This window comes from Melospiza melodia, chromosome 5 (genome assembly GCF_035770615.1).
Source record: "Melospiza melodia melodia isolate bMelMel2 chromosome 5, bMelMel2.pri, whole genome shotgun sequence".
NCBI lineage: Eukaryota > Metazoa > Chordata > Aves > Passeriformes > Passerellidae > Melospiza > Melospiza melodia.
This window is the reverse complement of record NC_086198.1, coordinates 70,694,622-70,710,074: the sequence shown is the minus strand read 5'-3', so window position 1 is coordinate 70,710,074 and position 15,453 is coordinate 70,694,622. Positions and strand designations below refer to the sequence as shown.

General features: G+C 42.6%; 1 protein-coding gene across 3 annotated transcripts in view; it reads right to left on the bottom strand.

Moving 5' to 3' along the window:
* The window catches only part of FRYL (FRY like transcription coactivator), a 162,803-nt gene extending 147,663 nt beyond the window's left edge, over positions 1 to 15,140 (bottom strand). The window contains exons 1-2 of one of the 3 annotated variants that reach the window (XM_063157314.1): positions 14,968 to 15,140; positions 1,365 to 1,565 (exon numbers count right to left, since the gene is read on the bottom strand). The gene's annotated coding sequence lies outside the window, so the exon portion shown is untranslated. Of the gene's footprint in view, positions 1 to 1,364; positions 1,566 to 14,022; positions 14,166 to 14,967 lie in introns of those variants that run through there. The other 2 variants (XM_063157313.1, XM_063157315.1) reach the window with 2 other exon arrangements.
* Between the last annotated feature and the right edge of the window lie 313 nt (positions 15,141 to 15,453).

The window sequence follows — 15,453 nt, the reverse complement described above, 5'->3', positions numbered from 1 at the left end:
GACCTCCTTAACTGTCCTTTGTTAGAATTTTATACCATAATTATTTTTGTACTGAAGTATTCTTTCTCTCAATGTATAATAGATTTGTTGCTGCAGAAGTTTACCTTATACACCATATCTTGCTATTGCTCAAGGATGGCAAGTACATCTTTGAACATTAGAGCAGGTACTCCAAATCAATCTTTTAAATGAAGCAGAACAATGGAGGCAGAGGGTTTGAGAACATTACTATAATTTGATACTGTAAGTTTTTCTTCTGTCCAAGCTTTTCTTCTGCACAGAATATATAGAACAATAAAAAATAAAGGAAAGTGAGAGCTATGAGTAAATATTATATAGCATATATATTCTAATTATTAATGGCAGTTAGTAATAAAACAAAATATTTTATTACATTCTACAAAATACTATAGAATATATAAATAATAAAATTTGCTTGAATACAAAAGCCCACATAGTAAATGGCATATCAACAACAGCACTTCATTATTTTCGTCCTGTCACACCAATGTACCCTCTGCTCTCAAAGGCCCAAAGAAAGCACGGTCTATCAGTTTTACCACTTGACTATAGAAAACCAGTGCGTTATATTATTTTTGAAGGACAGTTTAGATGTTGGCTGGATCTATCCATACTCATTTCAGCTCAGAAGTGCTTCAGGGACAATAGTTGCCCTGTACTTGGCATCAATGCCTATCTATTTCCTACTGGAAAATCCTAAGGTAAATTTCCTAATTTCCTAAGGTAAAATCCTTCCATGCAGAACAGCAAAGAAACGAGCATCTGTACGTGGCACTGACTGAGGAATGAGAACTCTGACTGAGGAACCAGAGGTCCCTTCCAGCCCAAGGCGCCCCACGGCTCCATGACGGCCCCTGCCAGCGGGCTGCAGTACCGGCCGCAGCCACAGGGGGGCAGCGCGCAGGCGCCCGCCCGCCCGCCCGCACACCCACAGGCGGGAGGGCCCCGCTCCCACGGAGCACCGACCCTCGAGAAAGAAAACTTGAGAGACCTGTGGAACATACAGAAATGACACAAAGAAATACCAATTCAAGACAATTCGAGAATTACTAAATGCACAGAAACCACACCTGGCTTCGGAAGTCCCCACACAGATGACAGGGAGGCTATTTGCCTTGTTCCTGACCTCTTCCTCAGGCATTCACTTTTGGCCACGGTCAGTCACTACACCGTATTAAAACAAATGTTCTTGTTGGACTGAACACAGTACAGACAGACTTCTAGTCAGACAACTGATAGCTGAAGTAGCAGCCCAAGGTGTGTTCACAGTACAACACAGACAAGCAAAACAGAAAGAGATAGATGAAAATCTATTTATGACACTACCGTGAGAAAGACCTTACCACTTAGAAGCCATTGTTAACCACTGACGAGAGCTACCACACTTAGGTTGGATCCATCAAGACATTTTCCCCACGAGTCCAACGTTGTGCTTCGAGATGTAAGAGTAGACAAAGATGTAAACAGCTTTGAGTTGGCTGGTATGTAGCCAAAAACTGGAGAAAGATCTCCAAACACAGTACAGACAAATGAAATACAGAACTCTGAAAAAGAAATGAGAAAAAAAAAAAAATCAAACCTTAGACATTTAACAGAGATGTCAACAATTTCCCAATGCTTTAGAACTCTAAATTTATCATCTAAAAGTCAAAAACTAGAAAAATCTATTTGTTACATTTGTCTTCAAAACTGCACTTCTGCTCAGAAGCTAATTATTTTTAATGATTTTTTTTCCCCATGAAAGAGAAAAATTAAAACTGACACCAAAATAACATCTGGTTTCCCACGCTCAGCGTATTCTACATGCATCCATTCCTTATGAAAGGTTTTAATTGCACTTTAGTTACAATCATATTTTTATTAACCATATCTAACCATACTAAAATGCAAGTAATTCTGAATCCATTTTTTCATATTAGTTTTTTTATTAATTTCTTTTCTGATTTTTGGGTTGTTTTTTTTTTCATCTGCTCAGTTAGCAGGAGGATGTGGTCAGAAAAAGAAACAAAATACTTCAGAGCTGGGTCTTCCTAACAAAGCCTTGAGAACTTCTGCAGATTCCTTCACAGTAGAAGTTTGTATGCAGCTGACATACTTGCCACAACTTGCCTAGGCAGCAGTTTCTTTTTGTTCTTCTACAGTGCCAAACTACAGTAAAAGAAAGCACTTAAGTATTTTTAAATTTACCCTGAAGGCAGATCAAGCACTTTCAACCACTTTTAACAACTCAAGTCTCATCATGCAGCAGCAGTCCACCACCGGAACATCTAGTTTATAGGGGGAAGGTATTTTTTCTTCTTTTTAAAATTTGTAGCTTGAAAAATTCCAGGAATTTTAAAATTCCACAGCTTGAAAATTTTCCAGAAAAAAAACTGTAAAAACCCCTGTACATCCAACATGATTTTCAGTGCTCTGATGCAGCACAAATGTAGTAGTTTCCTTTAAGTATGCGTGAACTATTCAATCATCATCGATTCTTTTATGTACAATTTGTTCCACTTCTTAATTAGCGTTTCCAAAAATACAAAAGAGAGACCCATATAAGTGCAATCTAAAACTAAAAAGCCACATCCTGAAGACTTTAACATGTAAGAGAGCTTAAAAGTGGGACTGTGAGACAAGCAAGAAAATTAGATAAACTTTTGCAAATAGGAGGCAACCTGAGGTTCATATATAAATTGGGAATGCATTACATAATCCCTTGGAAAAGGAAGTCAAGTGTTTCAAAGACTTGACCAGGTACAAAGGGAAGCATTTAAAGACAGACAAAATTCTGACTGTGAATTTTACCTGTTAAATTTTGCAACACTTTAATAAAAATGTCAACTGTTTTCCATAGTTTGCGCATTTGACAGTGCAATGCATCAAATACACATCACTTTTACTTCTTCAGACACTTAAGAGAAGTTCTGCTGTGCAGAAAACAATCACCTTGCATCCTACCTACATCAATAAACTGAACAATTTCCTTTTTTTCTCCTCTTTTTGCTCCTCTTTGTTTTATTAAAGGTAAGCAATATTTTTTTTCAGTTCATGCCAAACCTTCCGTTTGCCCCAGTTTGAAAGAGAGTGGGTCAGCTGTCCTTTAACTCCTCCCCTAATACAATCACTGGGAACAGCACCTGAACACAATCAAACCCATGCATTATTACCCTCCACAAAACTGACAGAATACCCAGACAGAAACCACCCTGGCACATTTTAGCTCAGCACCTCAAGCAAAACATACATTCACAGGTACATAATCCATTCTCCTTCGAGGCTTCCCTGCTTGCTGCCTTCAGAGCAAACACACAAATACATACAAATCTTCCCTCTTTACCACACCACATTCAATCTCCCCCTCCCACCACACCACCACCCAAGAGCCCAGCTGCTTAAGGAAGGAAATAAAGTTAAACTGAAAACTGACTCGACTGTCCAAGCTTTAGGAAGGCACTGTCAGCTCAGCTAGCTGACTGTTTGGAAAGAGGCCAGAGGCTGGGAAGCCCACAAAAACCCATGCGATGTACCCAAGTTTATTTGCGCACACTGGGCAACAATGAATTTCATATTGTAGCTGCTGCCCAGAACTTCAAGAACAACTACAGCTGGATTTGAATACAACCTGAGGTATTCTACAGAATCAATCTGATCGGATTAACTCAGACTACAGAAAAAAGTATCAGTAAAGGTAGCAAAAAGGTCAAAAGTCTCCAACAGATGCCAGGGAAGCTTACAGTAGCTACAGCATATTGCTGGTTCATTTGGCTTCATTTCCTAATGGCAGCTGACAAGTTAAAATATAACTATATTTATCAGATTTGAAGTCAAAGGTATCACACAGGTGTAGTTTCAGTGTTTAGGGTTCACCCCTACAGAAGACTTATGAAAAGTTAAGGAGCAGAACATGAAAAAAAGAAACAAAGCTGAAAATACAGGAGGGTTTGCTATCATAAGGTTCAAAAAATAGCACAAAGAAAACTGATGCTACCTCCAAGTTTTCATATCTAAAAGAATTAAGAATCCTCCAACAACCTGAATTGGAAAACACAAATAAAAATTCTGCCAACCTCAAATCTGATCAAGTAACAGCACATGTAACTTCTAATTACAAAAGCTTTTTTTTTTTTTTTTGAAAGGAAAAGTGTTCACAGAGCATTATTTTCAAGCTGTTGTATTATATTCACAGAGTAGCAGCTATAATGTTGGCTACTTGTTGTGCAAGATGGAACTCAACTTTAACTTTTGAGCAGCAATTAACATGCTCCAATTCAGCACACATTGCTAAGTGTAGGAGAGGGGTACAGCAGATCACTTCCAAAAACTTCAGGGATGGGGATTAATACCAATGTTGCTGGAAATCCAAGTATCAGCAACTTCATTTAAGAAGATACACACAACACACTAAATTAGAGCCTTCTTCACAATTACAGGCCCAAAAAATTTATTAAGATGATACTTCAAAAGACAAAAAGAGATAGTAATAGTTTTAGCCCGTCTGCTAGAAGTGGTGTTTCCACACTACAAACCCTAACCAGGCTTCAATACACTGTTGGCTTTTACACAGGTAGAACAAAGGCAGAAAGGAACTATATCAGTTTTTATGACATCATTTGAAAAATTACAACAAGAAGCTTGAAGTTTAGGGGAAAACATGTACACAATGGCACTATGGTCACCCAAACCTGTGGCTTACCCATAACCTCAGCTTTTTCTAGAGCTAAGTAACCTATTGTCACAAGCACTCCTGAGATAACACACCACCCCTGGTGAGCTCTGGTCCTCTTGTCAGCTAACACCACCCTTCATACAGGAGGTATAAAAACAAGAAAACAACATTGTTAACTATAAATGTTAACTGTAGTTAACCATGTTAACTATAAACTAGATTTATTATACAACATATTGACTTTATACAAGACTTCCCTGTTACAGACCAATTACGCATTTTTTCCACTACAGCATGGGAAAATGATACCAGAAGCCTGAAAGATTTCCAGTGGCTGACCAGTTCCCTTGTTCTCCCAACCTCTTCCTCAGCAACAGCATGCGCTACTGAGACTATACTGAGCTTATGCTTGCTATCCTCCCAAGTAAGTGATACTGGTGACTGACATCAGAAATAGCAAAAAGAAGAGCTGGAGAGCACCTGAATATGACAGAAGCCACTTTTAAGCTAATTACTTCATAAAACTGGATGTCATAAGAATAAAAAGGGAGAATGAAGTTTCCCAGGCTCCTTTTATTCAAATCTGCTCCATTTCCTTACTGATGCTCAGCACACTGTGTATCAACAGAAGATTTTTAGTAACAACTTCGTTCTTTTGCTTCCTGTAAAAGTTTTAAGTATATTAACAGTGTATAACAATAATCAACACCACAAACTAAAAATGGTACACGATGAACCGAGTGCCACTAAAAGCTGTCAAGAACACAGTAGTCATGCAATATTCTCCCTATTTCACCAACCATCTCCTTACTAAACACCAGCTTTTTTTCCACTCCACAATCCACACAACCAGCAAGGCTGGGTGGCTGCTGAACAATTAACTGAGGATCAATTAATCAGTTGAGTGAGGAACCACAAAAGTTGTAAACAGGAGAGACACAGGGTCACTAATGCAAAAACCAAGCCTTCAGGGGCTTGGGCAGGCAGAACTTCATTGAATACAAATATTGCAACTGGAAGATGCATAGATCACTGGTACAAAATTAATGTAGGTTCAGCTTTTACATAACTGATATGGAAATGAGATAACACTCATAAGACATATCAAGATCACCTAAAAGGATTCATGGGACAAGATGAAAAAACTGCCTATCTCAGTCATAACAAATCTTTGGAATATAGCCAACCACCTGCACCTGAGAACTACACATGTTTTACTGGTTCAACACTTTCTTCTTCCAAGAATTACAAATAGCTCTCCATTTACAAACTGATAAAGTTCAACTGAAAATGCTCCTGTTTGTAGTGAAGAAGGATTTGCAAGATAAATTTGAGGGCTTGGTACTAAATGTGTAATAATTTGACCATGATAACTGAAACTTAAAATGGGTTATTCGAATTCTCTTTTCCTTAGTTAGCATGAAAAGGGACTAAGTAAGTGAATCCCAAATCTTATCCACTGGGTCAGGGCCACAAATCCTGCCTGTTGATATGGTAAAGAGTCTAATTTTTTCACTTTTGGAGTCTCATTTAAAAGTATTAGGAGTATGCCAAAACTCAGACTGTGTTTTTACCACAGCAGAATGGGTATTTCCATCTAGGCCTAAGACCTTTTCAGTTTCTCAGATTATTCGCTAGAAAAATTCTTTACTAGTGCCACAAGGCAAGGAACCCACTGCCTTCAGAAAGCAGTGATGCAGTTACACCTTTCCAAGGTGCTAATGCCCTCTGATTGCTCCTTTACCCCTGCTGTTTTCTGATTGTTGGTTTAGAGGATTGTTTCCTCAGCTGTAGTACAGAACCAAATATTTTGGGTCCCCCAAAAAGTGACCTTAACTATCTTCTACTACACCATTAATTTGGACCAGCAATCTGAAAGTATTTCTCTGCTGCTTTTCAAGAAACTGCAGCAGCAGAGAAATACTTTCTCTGCAAGTGTTCAATCTGCAAGTGATCTGCAGAGGACCAAGAAATTACAGTTCTTTCCTCTTGGCATGAGAGGTTGTAAGCAATTCAGATGTTCAGGCTAACTTAAAGAAACGTTGCTTCTACCAGGAGAACAACTAAAACTAAGTTTGTACATATTTCCAAGAGAAGAAATGAGTAAGACCCCAGCTTGCCTCACCTTATGTCCCCTAGAATTTATCGTCATCTGTGCCTTCTTATTTCACGTGTGCTTGGAAGGGAAAACAGCAGACCCTTATCAAGAGCAAGAGCCATCATGCTCTCTTCAGATACACTGCTGCCCTCAACAATAAAGCACAACAGTGTGTCTGGAGTGTTTGCACTCATCTGAACACCAGTGCTCACCACCAGCTTTATTAACAAAGTTTCAGCCACAGGAAAAGTGAGAACTTCAATGAGTGTGCAGCGTAGGCCAGAAGCTTTAAACTCTGACCCCTACACCACCACTAAAGCAACACCTGAGAAATGCAAAAAAATGCTAAATGGCTTTAGAAACTAAACTCCTTTTTTCCCTTTTTACAAAATAAATTGCAAGCACAGCTAAACTAAAAATGAGCCTGAAACTAAATAAATTAGATCCAAAGAACAGGACCTTACATCACACCTTCAAACTGCTTTTGGCAATTTCCCATTTTTGAAAGCATCTCAAACCAAAGACAACAATCCCTTTTTATTCAATCGGCTTTTGGACATCACCATCTAGCAGGGTTCAAGCACTTGAAATTAAGCAATGATAAAAAAATTAACATCTTATGTACAATATTTCTTCCCTTAACAGACTACTAAGGCTCAAAATACATTCTCTTTTTTTTAAAGTTCCAAAACCTATAAAACACTGACCACTTCTGTTACTGAATCTATACAAAGAAAATGTGGCAATTTCTGTTAGTTATGACATAACATTAGGAGGAACCAACATGAACTTTATGCACATTCAGTACCAAGGTCTGGATGAATTAAATAAATAAATAACACTTCCCCACTGCTCCACCCACACCAAAAAACACCTCACCACTTCACTCCTTCGAACAAAGCAGGCAGCTGCCTTCCCCACTTCCTGCCCTCAAAACATCTTCAACAGAGCTTAAACTAAGGTCCTACATATAAAACACCAGTAGCTCTTCCAATATGCTGACCAGACAACAATGAAGTAGAACATCAATAATGTATAATACAGCAAGTATAACACCAGTTAGCAGATTTCTTAGCTACTCAAGCCATTGCTGAAAAACATTCCAATTGATATATCCCAATCTAGTGCAATTACCTCTGGCCTCTGGAAGTAGAATACAAATACTGCATAAAAAGCAGTAGTGCTAACTGCTTTTGAACTGCAATGATCAGAATGGGGACTTTGTTGTACCTGCAGACCATTCAACCTATTCTTTTTTCTTAAACTGTAGAGTTCATAGAGTCTATATTTACACAGGGTGAGATATGAACTTGCTTTTTCACTTAAAAAAAAAAAAAAAAGGCTTAAATGAGGCCAGTCTGCATTCTCCAGCATAATAATAACAAACATTAAAGTAGCTGAATTATCCTTTTTGTTTCTAGGCACAAAATGTTAAGAAAGCCCTAGTGATTTCTCTCTCTCTACATTCTAGTCTTCCCATAATAATCACATACTCGTTTTCAAACAGTCACCTGCAAAATTCAGAATGTCTTGTGTCCCCAACGTATGTCAGTACTTCAACTTGGAATATTTGTATCACTGAGCTACAGTCACTAAGATTTCATGCCCTTAAACTACCTAAGTTTTATGTAAGAGTTTTACATACTAGGTATGGTTTGATGGGAACATGCAATAAAAGCTACTTGCAAATTATGGAGACTAGGACATACTTGAAAATATTCTTAATTTAAAAAGGCAAGACAAGAGAACAACAACTCACACTATGGCATAACACAGAATGCCATACAATGCAATACCTTCTTTAGATATTCTCCCAGGAGAAACAAGGTTGGGTTTCCAACGGGATCAAATCAGTTGCACACAATTTATCTCAGCACCACAAAAATACAAGTACAATCTGTGCCTGATGGTTTGTTTACAGATTTTGAATTACAGACTATAATATCATAGCTTGCTCATGACTTACAGGAAAAGAAGTGCTCATAAACACTTTGAAATAAGGTTCATTTCTCCCCTACTACAGCAAAGGCCCAAAATTATACTGAAGTGTTAAAGGAATGTGTAGGTAAAATCTCTCTGTTTCCTGCACCAAAAGCTTGTTCTATTTCTTTTGTACTTCTGTTTATCCACACTTGCTGTTCCTACACTTACTATCCACCACTCTCACCCTCTCTAGCTATTCACCTATCAATTCTGCAGGTAAGTGCCTGTAAATACATATAAATATACACACAAACACATGTATCAACTCCATCTGAAAAGACAGCTCTGATCCCCAATTTTATATGCAACATCCACCACCAAAGTAATTTCAAACAGGGTGGCAGTGGTAGGCTCACAGCTGAAGAAACAGAGGGAATGGGGCAAGATCTCCATTATTTCTGTGTCAAGAAAAAGAGCACCAGGCTTGCCTTATCCTAGTGAAGATGTCAGGGAGACCTACACATACTGTTACTCTTGCAAAGAATAAGAGCCCTCATTTGCAACTCCTTTCTCTTTATGGGCTGATGTGGGGTGGGACCAGTGACTACTCATCACCCTGTCCCAGAGAAGAACCAGGCCAGTCAGCAGTCACAGGGCAGTAGTTCTTCAGCTTTTTGGATGACATTGGTTTTGGATGATATCTACAGAGGTAGAAAGCTTACTATTTTTGCTTATAGCAATTTTTTAACATAATCAGCATTGCTGGCAGATTAGATTAGTTCAATTAAAAATCATGAAAATTCTGTCAACGTCAATACGTCCAGCTGCCACGAGCACAACCTCAGCAGTTCTTTCTGATTTAGCACAAGAGCAGAAGTGGTGTTGATAAGGACTATTCTCATGAAAGACAGATTAAAATTACTAGGAACACTTCAGCTATTTCCCATGCTAATGCCTTTAAAGAGAAACAGCCTTTGTCTAGGTCTACTCTTGGTTCCAAGTCCTCTTCAGGACATGGCATTTACAAAAGAAGATGCCTCTTTATTTTGCAAAACTGGACAACACCAACGGAGAAAGTCATTCTTTGCAATATCAACTTCAAATGCAAATTCCTGAGGTCTAATTTTATCAGATCATTCTCAAGCCTTATGTTATAGATATTCCTTCACTTTTAAAAAAATTTAATCTCTTCATAGTCTCCCACACTGAATTACTAGAGCCTTATCTTCAGGATCAAGTACAACAAAACTATCTCTATTTGTAGTTTTTATGCTCTCTCCAGCTCTTATTTTATAAACATATCCAACATTATATTCAGTTACTCTAAACAATCAAACTTAACTGCATAGGGCTGGTAAAACCTACACAATTATTGTCCTTGAGACTACTACAAAAAGCCAGCAGTGAAAGTTCAATAGCAGGAAGTCTGTGAAAAGCTAAGCAAATGGGATTGCATATGGCAAGGCAGGTCTTGCCATAACCCAAGGATCTTTTTAGCACACACCATTTTATTCTGTGCTCCTCTCCCTGCTTACTGGCAGGCTGCTGGGGCATCTTTGAGCTCCTTGAACACTCCCTGCACAAGCATGACTAACGCCATGCCCACTGGGGCCCAAACTATAGTAGCCCCAAGGACTGTTGGCAAAAGTGATACTCACTAAAGCTGCTTTTAGCCTACAGATTCTCTTCCTCCATTAATGTATCATACTTGAGCAGTAACAGCTTTTGTTATAAGCTGCAGTTTGTGAAGACAGAGAGAAACCTTGAGAGGACTATGGAAAGCAAACAGGATCCCTAAGGTTTACCAGCAAGATACACCCACCAGAGTATTCAAGAACCTTTATAAAGTCCCATTGGAACTTTCCCTGGAACACTTTATAGAAGTCTGGCCAATGCATGTTAAAAAGACTAATTAATACATGAAGAAGGCAATTACAGCATTTTAGTATGATAAGGTGAACAAGAAATCTCACCTGAACAAGAGAGAGTCTGGTTTATCTGGTTTAGCAAAATTATGCTATTGCTCTCTAGAAACACTCAAGATAAGGGGAAACAAACATTAAAAAGAAAAAAAATTGCTACCTAAGATGAAAAATAATGTTGGCAACTGCCACTGACAAACTCCTTTAACATACAATTGCAAATATTCCCCAAGTATCAGTTACTTGGTTTTGAAGCAGCCTTTCAATAGTTAGCTGACAAAACATACAAAGCTTGTTTTATTATCATGACCATCTTATGTAACTTCACTTTAAAAAAATCTAAGAGAGAGGAGAAAAAGGTCCAAGCCAGGAGTCTTCTTCCGTTTTCTGGAATACAGGGAATAAGAAGAAAATAGGTCACCATGCTAATTCCAAAGGGACCACCTGCACCACTCAAGTGGCATGTCAATATCCCAAGCCTACTGCTAGACACTCTTGTCTGTAGCTATTTCAGGCTAGGCCAGCCCCAGCTCTTGAAAAGTAAAGTTCTCTCACACCTGTATGGACCAGCTGCCAAAGCAGCAGCTGGAATGATGGAAAAAAGGTCCTTCTGTAACAAGGTCTGTGCAAATTCCCTGCAGCTCAGCTTTGACTATTGTCACTAACCACAAAAAACAATTCATGCCGCTTCTGGTGACACGGACAAGAATACGCACATAAAGAACAAACCAATAAACCCCCAAAACTTACAGCAATGGCGTCAGGACACCAGGTCCTTGCACCAGATCAAATACATAGACATTTCAGAGAACCTCAAACTCAAAGAGGTTTGGTTGCTTTTAATACTTGTTCCTCTTCTATTTTTGCATGCAAACACAAATCATTAGAAAAAACTAGGGATAAATACAAAAATCCCTCAAAACTGAAGCCAAGTCCAGAGCAAACACTGTTGTTCAACTAGCTCAAGGGGATTTTTTTTTTTCCTTTTTGATATCTTCCAGTGATGGTATTGGACACTTGCTGTTTGAGACTGTATTCAGTCATTCTTCCTGGGAGGTGCTCATGTCAGAGGGAATTAGGATTATAATAGATTTGGGGGAGGGGAAGGAAGGAAAGGGAGGACAACAGAAATCTTAGGAGACCGCGCTATATGGGAGTACACAGACACTGGGACAATTAACTGTCGAGCACTGAGGATAAGCAAGCTAAATACCAGAAAGAACTGCTCTTTTAGTAGAATACAGAAAGGCAGAAGCAGCCCTAGCTGAGTCAGTCTGGCTAGCATCTATTACTGGAGTTCATCAGGATTTAGAGCAAGACCAGACAAGAATAATGCTGAATTCTGAAACCTTCTAACATTGCAACACTCCTCCAGCCCACTGTGATTCCTGGGAGGATTATTACAGATACAAGAGTTGTAAAGGCTGAAGGTTGTTTGGGTGCGAGCACACAGAAGCTGCAGAAAGCAGCAAACCAGAGCCAGGCCGTGCTCTAGGCCAGCAGCCCCCTCACTGAGGAAAAGCTACATCACATTTTCTACTGGTAAGGCAGGCCAGTACCCACAGGTACAGGGTCACAAACCCTGAAATATTATCCTCCTTTTTCTCACAGTAACTCACACAGCCTACACGTGCATGTAGCTCCTTCCTCTACATTACGTGCATAATACTTGTAGTTTCTTTCAAACTAAGGCAAATTGTAGGCAAAATTGCTAAAAACTCACGGCACTCTAAGCTAGAAGGAGCACATTATGCACCCATGTTCTGCATTGTGCAAGTCCACTGAAGCGAAAAGTTTGCCTTCACATGTCTTAAGGAGCTCAGACAAAAAATCTGAACTTGTCCTTTGGTCCTTTATGCAATAACGAAGTAGTCTTCACCTGGCACGACAATGAAAACAAAACCCCCTTAAATACAAGGCTAGATATAAAATAGGCAACTCCTGCCTGATGCAGAACACACTGTTTTCCAAGTTGTTTTCCTTGATGCATAGCCACTGAAGGGAATTATAATCTCCTTAAGTTCTTAGAAAAAGCAAATACAGGCAGCATGATCTCAACTGTATTAGCAAAAACTTTCAGCATACCAATTCATTTTATCACCCCCAATTAGAAAGACAAGCATTCACAGTGAAATAAACATATGAGGACCACTCTTGAGCTAGGAGGACGACTCTGCAAAGCGTTAATACAGTAACAAGAAAAATGAACAGTTCTACTTTTTGCCTTAGCCTCTACAACCTAAAACTTCCCTTCTTAAATGTATTACGCTATTACATGAAAACCAGCTATCACCATGCTTTGGTTCACTTAGGCTAGTCAAACAGAAATAGAATTAGTTGAATTTTCCAACTTTACCTTAATTAACCTCACACCAGAATTAAACAACTTTTCTTTTGAAATGAAGCTCAGCAACAATGTTCCACAACATCCCAAAGCAACATACCACCACTCTGCTCCAAGGAAACCACTTCCAGAGAAGTCAGCACAGACTACCCAAATCAGTTTTGGAATATAAATAAGGAGTCACTCACAGCAGCAATTTGCCCAGGGAAGCTGGCTGCCTACGGGAAACAAACACCATCAAGCATCACTAAGGACCTCTACAAACCACAGATAAAGGAAGCTTTTGATACTGAAAATGTTGTTCTCATCTTTAAATACGTGACTTACTAAACCTGCAGCACAATTTTTACAGAGTGATTTGTTTCCTTCCTGAGATAGTGTCACAAGATAAGAATCAGGGTGGTTTTACAGCACTTGGTGTGCGATCTTCCACAAAGATTCTGAAGTATTTAGCACATATCCTCAGCACGACAGGAGCAACACAGAAGCAAAGCGACTGAAACAGCCTACTGAGGAAATGACACGGTGAGGAAATACTTCTTAAGAAACTACAGTTAATTTCACTCTTTGCCCAACCCTCAAGCAGCAAATCACCTTTCTCATAGTACTCCATATACTCCATGAAGTCTGCAGCACAGAGATACACAGGGCACAAAGGAGTAAAGAATACATTTTCTGGTTTAGGATATTTCTTGCCTAGAGTCCACTTGAGATTTGTAATTCTGAAGGAAGTCCAGGTTACACTCTTGCTGTCTTGTCTCCAGATTGCCTCACTATTCCTCAAGATCATATTAGCAAATTGCTTTTGCAACTCCCTCAGTATAAGCGGCCACCAAAATATTTGAGGTTTGTTGGGTTTTCAGGGATTTTTTCTTTTTATGTTTTCCTTCTGATCCTTAGGATGTTTCAGCTAGAGCTACCCTGATCGTCAGGCAGTGATTTCTGGTCAAGACACAAACTGAACCGCCCACTGAGTAACAAAAATTATCACATTACCAAAATACTAGAAACACACACATAGAAGTGAAGAGGGGAAAACTAATTAAGTCCCTACAATACTTACAGCTATACAAGCACGCGGACCTGAGGCTGTAAAAACAGTGGAAGCCAAACTTGGTCCTAAAAGCACCTCGGAGCGACTCCATCAGCGAGGCGCTGCACACGGAGCGCACACACGTCTCCTAGTTTGCCGCTCGAGTCTCCCAAGTTTCCCCCGAAGGCGGGGGAGCGGGCCAGCTGCGCCGAGGGCGGCACGGGCGGCCGGGGGCGTCGCTGCTCGCCCGCGCCGCCCTCCGCACCAGGAGCCGGGACGCGCGTTTCTCCGCCGGAGCCCCCGGGCACCCCCAGGCGGGGCGGGGCCGGGAACAAAGCCCGGCTCCGTGCCACCCTCCCCGTTCCGTCCCGCCATTCCCGGCCCGCCTGGCCCGCTCCCAGCCCCGCCATCCCCTGCGGCGGTGGCTGCCGGCGGCTGCGCGGCCCCGCTGTCCCGGGGGGCGGCCGGAGCCGGCCGGACGGGTGCGGGAGCGGGGCCGGAGCAGCCCAACGGCGGCCGCCCCTTTACGCTCGGCCCGCGGGGCCGTGCGAGCGCCGCTCCTAGCCCGGAGGCTCCGGGGGCCGCCGGCTGAGAAGCTGGGCACGCACGGGTGGGGCCGCGGCCGGGGAGGAAGGGGCGGAAGGAGACAGAGCGCGGGCCGCGGAGGGGATCGGGGCAGGCGGTCCGGAGCTCAGGTGGGGGCGGCCGGACGCACGCAGCACCGCCGACCCCTGCTCCGCCTCCGCCCTACTCATGCCCCCGCGGCGACGGCGGGCAGGGCCGCCCGGCCACACGCTGCCCTCCCTCCCGTTCCTCCCCTCCCCGCCCCACCGTAAACAAAGCGGCGAGGACGGGGGCCGGGCCAGCGCCAGGGGCCGCAAAGCACAACCCGCGGGCTCCGCTCCCGTCGGGGCAAGGCGCCCTCTCCTCCCTCCGATCAGCCACGACCGGATCCCGGCTGCGCCGCCGCCTCACCTCTCCCACCGGTGGAAGCTGCCGCAGCCCCGGGCGCCGCCGCCTACCTCAGCGCGGATGCGGTCCCCCCCACACTTCAGAGCGACCCCGGTGGGACCCAGCGAGCGACGCACGCCACCGGCATCCCCCGCCGGCTTTATCCCGACGCCGCCTCTCCCCTCCGGCACCTCGACGTCCCGGCGCGGCGCTCCCGCCCCCCCCGCCGCCCCATTGGCACGCGCGGCCCCGCCCGGCCCCGGCGCTCACTGGGGCAGGCGCGCAGCACTCACAAGGCCCCGCCCCCGCGCTGCCTCCCCGTTGGCTCCCGAGAGCCCGGCCCGTCCTCGAGGCACCGCCCTCCACACTTCAGCCAATCGCAAGGCGGTGAGGGGCGAGCCAGGCCCCGATTGGCGGTGCCCCCTCTTCCCGTGGCTGTGATAGGCCGGGGTGGCGGCCGGGCCCGCCCCCGGAGCGCTCCGGGCACCGCTCCCCTCGTGCCGCCCGGGC